The sequence below is a fragment of the Lampetra planeri genome, chromosome 4 (genome assembly GCF_965212315.1).
Source record: "Lampetra planeri chromosome 4, kcLamPlan1.2.h2, whole genome shotgun sequence".
NCBI classification, from domain to species: Eukaryota; Metazoa; Chordata; class Hyperoartia; order Petromyzontiformes; family Petromyzontidae; genus Lampetra; species Lampetra planeri.
In genome coordinates this window covers 20395317-20405235 of record NC_136110.1, presented here as the reverse complement: position 1 = coordinate 20405235, position 9919 = coordinate 20395317, and positions in this window count along the sequence as shown.

The window sequence follows — 9919 nt, the reverse complement described above, 5'->3', positions numbered from 1 at the left end:
CTGCCGCCCTCCCGTGTTTGCAGTGGACATCACCCACGTTGCCCGTGTCTGCACAGTGAGCCCGCACTCCTCGTTGCTATTTCAGCTTACCGAGGACGCCAGGACTTTTCAGTTCAGTTCCTCAAGAAGCTCCCAGCACATGCGAGCGGCATTTCTGGCATCGTGATGAACAACTCGCAGTACTACTCGAAAACACACGTATTTTTTGGACAATCGCCGATTATATTACAAGTATGCTATTGTCAAGAGGTATTGGACACATCCATTGGAGTGGCGCTCAGACAATGGCAGCCATGAGAAGCACCTAAAGCCAGATGAGGTTGATGATAATACTATTATAGCCAACCATGGAGGTTGTCTATTGTAATAATATAATAATTTCAACTTGTAATGCACCACATATTATTTGTTCACTCTCATAGAGAGAGAACGACTCAGAGGGGCGAAGGACCACAGATGAGCAAGAAGGCTGCCACGCGGTGAGCTGGCTCTAAGAATTCTCCAAGCTCTGTGGTCCTCTATAAATGAAGGTGTTATCAACCAATTAATGCGCGTTTACATATGGGAGGAAACCGGAGCAAATGAAGAAAACCCATTCGTGGCGAGGGGAAAACACTATCTAATTCAGATGGAGTCGGTGGAGTCCACATTTTTGCTGTACTGCATTCTTGTGGTTGAGCCAGCGAATAGCACCTCCTCAATAACTGCGACAAGGGAGTTTCACAACATTTGTGCAGTGATCCACCAAACATCGCCTCCATAGTGCTGGATTACAGGCATGCACCACCGTCGCCTGGCTGTCCAACAGCTGAGAGACCTGGCAAAAGGAAAGAAGTGATGGAGAATTGTGGAGGCCTCAACAGCCATTGGTGATAACGACTTCTTAGCCTCCAACTTACTTATGCTGTGGAGATACAGCTTTCTGAATGGAGTCAGCAGAACCTTGCATCATGTATCAGAACCGATTAAGTCACATGTTGAGTGTTTTACCAAGCAGAACTTATTCGGGCTTGTCAATCAGAAATTTAACCTAATAGGAAGTACCCGGCGTTGCCCGGGTGAAAAAGACACACACACACATATCGACTTAGACACATTCAGACATCGACACACACACACAAACACATCTACTTACACACAACAACCGCCATTCGCCGCTAAGTGGCGGTGACGTCACCACGATGCTTGTGCCAGGCTATGTGCACCTTGAGGCCACGTGAAGTGTCGAACGCCCGCTGGCAGGAGGTCACGGGGCAGACCCAGGTGCCACGGACTGAGACGACTGGCTGATGCACCACCTGTGCCCCCGACTGTGCCAACTTGCTGTGCTTTAGCCACCCGGCGCTCCGCTAGTTGTTGTGAGCGTCGCTCCTCCGCCCTCCGTTGTTGTTGGAGGGCAAATGCCTCCAACTGCCCAGAGGCGTCTTTCACGAGCTTCCTCCACAGAGGCTGATCTTGACACCGCTGGTACCAGTCATCGGCAAGTCCACTCAGCTCCACATCCTCCTGCACCACATCACTCCATCTCTCCTCCAACCCATGCTGCACCCATTTAGCCCCCTCTATCTGGCCGAACAAGGCATGCGGTGACTGGGCATGCGGGCTACATGACCCAGCCAACGCAGCCTTGCCTGCCGGAGGAGCTCACCGATGGGACTTTGCCCAGATCTTTCAAGAATTTGGGAGCTCCTCACACAATCCAGCCTGGTTAAACCCAGGATGGATCGTAGGCAGGGCAGCCTAAATGTTTCCAATCGGTGAAGATGCTCCATTAGGGGGGTCCACGTTTCGCAAGCATAGAGAAGGGAGGGAATGACTGCGGCCGAGAAGACTTGAAGCTTCGTGCGGAGCGACAGACCAGGTAGCTTCCACAAAGCGTTATGCAACCGATGAAAATATAATTCCGCTCAACTGATTCTGAGTGAGACCTCTCTCTCCACTCTCTCCACAACTGCCCCATAACCGATTGGGAGTTGTGGGGGTGGAGTGCCTGATGGTACAAAATACCCAGGCAGGTGCTTAGTTTTGGTGGGGCTGATGGTAAGGCCCCACCTCTTAGTGGCATGCTCCAGTTTCAGCAGCAGTGCCTCCAACTCCTCCTCTGAGTGAGCAGCAATTACCAAATAATCGGCATACATAACGTGGTTGACCAATAGGGAGCCATCCCTTGACCGCACCCGGGCATCGATCAGCCTCCCATTGTATCTGTACCAGATGGAAATTTCTCTGGTACAGCCATCAAAGGCTTCACGAACTACGTGGTCGAAAAAGATGTTAAATAATGTGGGAGCCAGAGGACATCCCTGTCGCACCCCAAGGTGAACAGGGAATGGCTCCGACTCCTGGCCACATACTTTTATCCCGGGCCCGCTCACCATCATGAAGGTCCTTAATGATCGTGAGCAGAGGGTCAGGGACACCCCGAAAGCACGAAGAACAACCCACAACCCAGGTCTACTGATGGTATCATAGGCCTTGACCAGGTCAATAAAGCAGATATGTAGTTCTTGTTGGAACTCCTTACATCTCTGCTGTAGCAAACGGAAAGAAAATATGGCATCTGTAAAACCACATTGGGGCTCCGCAAGCCTCTCCTCAGCGTGCCTGGCATGGCGATGTTGAATAATTCTTGCCAGGACCTTTCCCGGCACACTGAGGAGTGAGATGCCCCTGTAGTTGTTACAGTCTGTGCGGTCCCCCTTCTTAAAGAGTCTGTGCGGTCCCCCTTCTTAAAGAGGGGGACCACAAGGGCATCCTTCCAATCCTGCGGAACCCGTCCAGTGTTCCAGACTGTTGTTATGATGTCATGTAGGGCAGTCTGTGCACATACGCCACCCTCCCTCAGCATTTCGCTTGGGAGATCATCTCTGCCCAGTGCCTTTCCTGGTCTCAGACTCTGGATCGCCTTTAGTACTTCCTCAACAGATGACACCTCAGCCAGCCACTCACATGGGGTGACTTCTTCCTCCAATATTTGGGGCACCGCAGCCTCAGCAGGGTCATTCCCACTTTTTCCCATGAGGTTTTCCATGTCGAGGGAGTTCCCCTCCCCAGGACTACACAGACATGCTCAGCAAATCTGCAAACCTCTTCCTGGGGGTCGCAGATTGGATCACCCTTTTTTCCCCTAATGACGGTAATAGATGTGGTGCTGCAGGTTACTTTTTTGATGGAGATAAATAGGGATTTGTGATCGCGGGCCATTGAGGCAGACTCCATCTCCTCAGCAACCCGCTACCACCACCCATCCTTGCAGCGCCTCACGGTTCTCCGAACCTCCGAGCGAAGGCTGTGGTAAGCCTGCTCATTCTCTGACGTGGGATGCTATAGACGATTAGAGTGGGCCTGTCGCTTTTTCTCAGCCATCCTGAACACCTTCTCTGTTAGCCAGAGTATCTGGGGAGGTCTGGACCACGTACCCAAAGCAGCCATTGCAGCTGCCTGAGTTACAGTCCTAAACTTCGCCCATTTACCCTCGACATCTGGAGGAGTGGGGGACGATGCCAACTCCAGGTGCAAGCGATGATGTAATTCTTGCTTGCAACTTTCATCAGCTAGCTGAGACCAGGCCACCTTAGGTTTGAATGGGGTCCCAGATCAGCTCCTCGGTAGGTCCTGGTGTCAAGGACATGGGCCCGCATCCGCTGTTCCATCACTATGAAGTCCAGCAGATGTTCTTGCTTGGAGCCGGCATGCATGTTGTGTGGATGCTTCGATACCAGAACAGCGTGTTGGTAATTACAAGCCTATGGGCTGCACAAAAATCTAGCAGCCTCCTACCGTTGTTATTGAGCTGATCTAGCCCATGCCTTCCAATCACTCCAGACCAGGTGACCAACTCGGGAATTTAAGTCACCCAACAAGATGACTCTATCCCGAGGGGCCACTTTACCTAGCACCTGTGACAGGAGGTCATAGAAGGCATCTGACTCATCGGCCTTGCCTGCATCCCTCCATGGATGTTTGTCTTCGGTGTGGGCATAAAAAACTACGACCACCACTCCTCGCCTCCGGTTGATGGGAAGGCGAGCACAAAGTAGCCTGGGGCTTACAGCTTCCCACACCTCACCGCCATGCTCCCACGCCCCCTTCATTCTTTTGTTCAGAAGAAGAGCCACCCCCTGTTGTTTGGTAGTCTCCTGCCCCGAGTAGAGGACTGTCCACCCCTCATGGTGGCAGGAGCCATAGCCGGTCCACCGGACCTCCTGAATACCACAAAGATCCAGGCGGTACCATTCCAGCTCCCGACAGAGGAGTGGCAGCCTCTCCTCCGCAGTGAGCTTTCAAACATTTCACGTGGCCATTGGTAGTGGCTTTTTGTGGATTTTTTTAGGAGCCCCGAAGGTAAAGATTAATTCTCCTGGCTCCGCCAAATAGGGTTTGGCCAGGAGACGTCATAGACACCTGTTCCCTCGGGGCCTCCGGCACAAGCACACCTGTTCCCTCGGGGCCTGGTAATTTATTGAAGGTTGAGGGGTTACCAGCCCCTCGCACCCATCCAGAGCCCTCATTTAGCCGCTGTGGTGGTTACAAATGCACTGAGGGAAAAGGCCAATCGGAATTGCCCCCCCCCCCACATCACTGTCCACGACAACGTTGCCCGTCCGTCACCACGAGGAGGTAGGGGGTTGTTTTGCCACACACACACATGGACTCAAACACACACATCGACTCACACACACACATCGACTCACACACGCACACACATAGCGTCTGACACACACACACACACAAGGACTTACACACACAGACATCGACTTACACACACACATTTGAACTTTTCTATTTACTAACTCAGTTAGTAAAGATTAGTTTTCTATGTACGTAATGTTAGGGAAAAAAACAATGAAGAGGGAAAATTAAAACAATTATTAATGCACCTTTGAGGATCAGCACACTGTAATCAAAGGTGAAGGTCATACTTAACTTATATGATATACCTTTGCCTTGTAATGAATGCTATGATTCATAAGTAAATGGTTAATGGTATAAAACGATCTAAGTATTTGTACTGTAGTCTTTATTACTGTTGTTTTTAATAGTACTGTAGTAAGGCGCTTGGGGAAGCACAGACGGTCTATAATTTGTAATAGATAAATCGGGTAAATGAGAAGGTAGGTAGGGCAGGTCATGGCCATGGCGAAATAAGAACAGCGAGCGGGCGATGCCGCAAACAACCGCTGGCAGCCAGACCGCCGATAGGACACTTGGCAGGCATGGAGGCAGGCAGGAGACTTGGGGATGGAGCGATGAGATGTGGGACGGCGAGGAAGCCACGCTGCATGAGCGCCATCACCAACAGTCGCCGGCAGCCAGGCCGCTGAAATGGTGGCCGGCAGGCGCGGGTGCAGGAAGGAGATCTGGGAAGGAAAGCGATATGAAGGCCGCACAGGGCAGCAAGGTGTGGGCGCGGCTCAGTGAGCACCCGCCGACAGCCGAACTGCCCCCCAGCAGGCATGGGGTAAAGCAGCACACGTGGGAGGGGAGTCGCGCCCCCAACCAAAGCAAGAGCCTCTCCAAAGTAGTGAAACACAAAACAGGGCCTCTCCAAAACAAAGAAACTACCACTTATTGCTGAGCCGCACCCTGCTATCAAAGAGCCTCTTTGTAAACAATGTTTCTGGTCTTGCCTGCTGGCGCAAAGTAATGTAAATATTTATCATTGCCTACACGAGAGCATCCGACATAAAGTTGGCAATGAGAAAAGCACGGAGTTGACAAATTAAGTCCCACCACTTTTAAAGATTGTCCTCGCGCCTTGTTAATCGACATTGCAAAGCTGAGCTGGATGGGGAGAAAAACGTCTTCACCTTTTGAATTGCCTGTAATGATTGTAGCTTCGATAACATTTGAATGTAATTCTTTGACAATTAACCTTATGCCATTGTATAGTCTAGGTGGGTCCAAGTTTCTCAATAGAAAGACAGGTGCCCCAATTTTTAGTAGATAGTTGTGTGGAGGAACACCCAGGAGCAGCAGAGATTTCAAGAATTCAACTCGATAGTGAACAATTTGATCATGGTCCAACACCGAGTCAATAGATTTGTAGGACTTGCTCTCTCCAGGTAATTTGTGCAACAGCATGGAATTGATTCTGTGAACAGCATCATATCTTGGAGCCAAAATGGCCATCTCCCGTAGCCAGATAACATCTTGAAAGTGTTGTTGCATGTTTGGGTACACTTTTTCCTCCAGTTCCTGTTCCGAAGTGGAAAGGATGCCTTTAGACATGGTGATAAGTCCATCTGTGCCATCAGCAACAATACTGCTATTTCCAATGTCAAGAAGAGCTCCAGCAAAGTTCCCTGCCTCTTGGTCTCCATGGAGATATACACGCATGTTTGTAGTTAGTCTCAGTTTTATCACGTGCCTCCAGAGGAATGATGACTTGATGCAGGAATTTAACTCATCAGCTTTGGTTCCTCGAAGTAGAACAGGTAATGTTTGTTCGAAGTCACCAGCCATGAGAAAAGTTACACCACCCATAATCCTGGAATTGTCGCGGAGGTCCTGCAAAGTTGTGTTGGCAGCCTCAAATGCTCCCTTGTGGGACATGGTGCATTCATCCCACACTATGAATTCACATTTTCTTGGTTCTTTCGGTAAAGTCACGTAGAAGGGAAATAATAAAATAATAAAAATATTATAGAATATTATTTTATTATATTATTATATAATATTATTTAATTATATTATTATTATTTTATTGTTTTATTTTTATTATTTTATTACTTCCCTTCTACGTGACTTTACCGAAAGAACCAAGAAGATGAATCCCTGCAGTCACGAAAGCTTTAAATCGAAATTTATTAATTCACACTTAAGCAGGACCTGTGCAAGGGCAGTCCCCTTTGAAATATTGCAAACAGGGTTTTCTTGTCGGGATAGATCAAATGGAAGCTTAAATGTGGAATGGGCAGTTCTTCCTCCAGTAAGCAGAGTTGCCGCAATCCCCGATGATGCCACAGCCCTCCTTAGCAAGGAGCAGGTTGAGAACAAAGGTCTTCCCAGTACCACCAGGTGCATCAAGGGAAAATATGCCTCCATTTTTAGTCTCAATGTCTTCCAATATTTTCTTGTAGGCTTCTCTTTGTGCATCCATCAGCTTTGGCTCATTTTCCTCAATAAATTTAAGAAGCTCTAATCCATCATAGGATATTTCACCGAGGATCTCTTGAGCAAGGGCATGCAGGTTGTCCCCGTAGGGTGTTGGTAGTCCGATAGACGTGAGGTCTTTTTCACCAATGGAGTGAAGTTTGTCCTCAAGGAGGATGAGGGCCTGGTTAAAAATGACATCAGAAAAGGTAACGTCGAGGTTTGGATTTTCTCGTTGAGCTCTGTGGAGGATGTCCTCACTCATGCCCTCTTTGTATTTTTGCCAGAGTCCCATGGGGTTAGATGGGCTACAAACTTGAATAATTAAGCAGAAGAGCAATCTCAGTTGAGGTCTTCGAAAGATTTGGGCTCTTTGACAACATGAAGATGCATTCAAAGAAAATAGCACTCCGGATTGTTGGAATGAACTGTATCAACTTTTCCTAATGCATCAGATTCACCGTCACCAGCACGTCGCTTCCATTGTTTTTTAGCAGTCCATATATAGTAGGAGGGAACTTCATGTTAGAGCAGGTTGACAGCAAATGGGTCACTTTTGGCACAACCAAAGAACGCCATCAGGGTAGTATCTTTTGGAGCCAGGGCTTGTTGTTGGGAATTTCCTTTGGTGAAGTAGATACGTTGACCATTTTCGAAGTGAACTGCCAAATGGACGATTGTGGGGTAACACTCATGGATGGGGAAGCCAACAATTCTCCAAATGGCCTCATTGCTGCTGATGTATCTTCCTTGAACAAAAAGTTTATCCTCATCCACACTTTGCCCCTCTTTTTGTAAGGCAAAGACAGCCATGTCAGAGCCTTTGTTGATGTATTTGCAAACATATTAGATGGCTTTCACAGATTTAGACTTAAACTTTCGTGACTGCAGGAATTCATATTATTGGTTCTTTCGGTAATGTCACGTAGATAGAAAACAAGCAATATCATTTTCAAGCAAAAAACCCACGACGTTTCGATTGCAACACAAGCGGTCTTCTCCACCTGAAGAAAACCGCTTGTGTTGCGATCGAAACGTCGTGGGTTGTTGCTTTTAATTTAAATTTTTGTTTTCTATCTACGTGACATAACCGAAAGAACCAAGAGTATAGGCTTTCACAGAATTGCAGAATTACACTTTAATGTGGGCCTCGCAGATCTTGCACAGAAGAGGGCAGTATGGAGCGATCCACTGGTTGTCAACCTTCATTTCAGAGTTAGTGCCAGGTCTGAGCGTTGTTTCAAATCCACCATCCTCAGTATTTCTGCGACGATATAAAGGATAGCCATGATGCCCTGACTGAGTGACTTTCAAGAAGTTTCGTGGATACTTATTGGTACACTTGTGGTCTTGCATACATGGCGAATTTGGATTTAACTCCCCACATGGGCCATGGACAATTTCCTTGCAGACCACATCAAATAGAGCAGGGTCTTTATGGGGGTTAGGTCGCTCAGCACTGATAAATGTGTCAATGTTACTCGCATACATTTTTCCCTCATCCATAGCAAAATGTGAGCATGAGGTAGACCACGTTTTTGCCACTCAATGGTGTGCAAGTTACATCTTGTCTTTGCAAACACGTCGCCTTCCTTAGTCGTAATAAGCTTCATGAGTTCATCAACTTTGAGTTTAAAGACCCTTGCAATGATGTCATGTCTGTCTGTTAGCTTTTGGTTTGGATAAAGCTCAACCTGGATCTCCTTCTATTTAGGATTGCAAGTGTAGGTGACAAAGAGATCGGGCCTGCCATATTGCCTGATGTACGTCATGGCATCCTGAGTCTTCTAATGCATGTATCTTGGTCCACCTGTGAAGGATGAAGGCAACATAACTAATCTCCCTATATTCTGAGCGTTTGAATCTCCTTCAGTATTGATAGAGTCCCTGAGATGAGCATACCTGTCTATACACAGGCGTTTTTATTCAGTTGAATGTAAAGAAGGTGCTCACTCTCAAATTTGGCATACTAATCAACAACATACAGGTGAAAGAGGTTGGCGCACCGTAATATGTGGTTTCCTCCTTCTCTGTCCATGATCATGAAGGAATAGAAGTCTTTAAAGACAGTTTTGTGAGGATGTCTTTGTCCTGTAGCTTTGATAATTTGAGGAATCTGGACGTGGTACCCATCTTGGCCTTGCCACAGTGTAATGGGGTATTGTAGGGCATCATATGCTCTGTTTGTCTCAGGAATTCGTTTGATGATGTTGTCTTGGTATCGAAGCACAATGTCTCTCTTACCATGTTCCTCACCCACCATAAGAACAAACTCATAATGGTTCGTGGTGTAAAGTCCTGCTCACAATCGGAAAATTTCTGAGGCAAAAGACACAATGGCTGTACTTTGTTGTCGTAGCGAAATGAAATAGAGCAGTGAGTATGCAGGGGAAGAAAGCGTGTTACATAGTGTATATCTGCTGTAATGAAACATCTTGTTTATAAAATTTGCGGAGAGCGGAAGTGAAAAACAAATGTAAACAAAGTAATAATAGTTTGTGACTTAAAGTCCTGCTCGCAACAGGAAAGTTTGTGGGAAAAAAAGATGCATTGGCTGGACTTTGTTGTCTTAAGCAAATTAAATGTAACAGCTAGTACGCAGGTAAAAAAACATGTTACATTGTGTATATTTACTGTCATAAAACATTGGTTAATGTGTACACTGTATTATGAAAAACAGTAATAGAAATGAGAGAACTAACATAGATGTATGTTTGAAGGGAGCTGGAAATTCGTGTGTATTACCTAGCTCAGTGTCCACACAAAAGAGAAATGGCCCCTCACCCCCACCGAACGCGTGTGAGTTGGTATGTTCGAGTGCGCT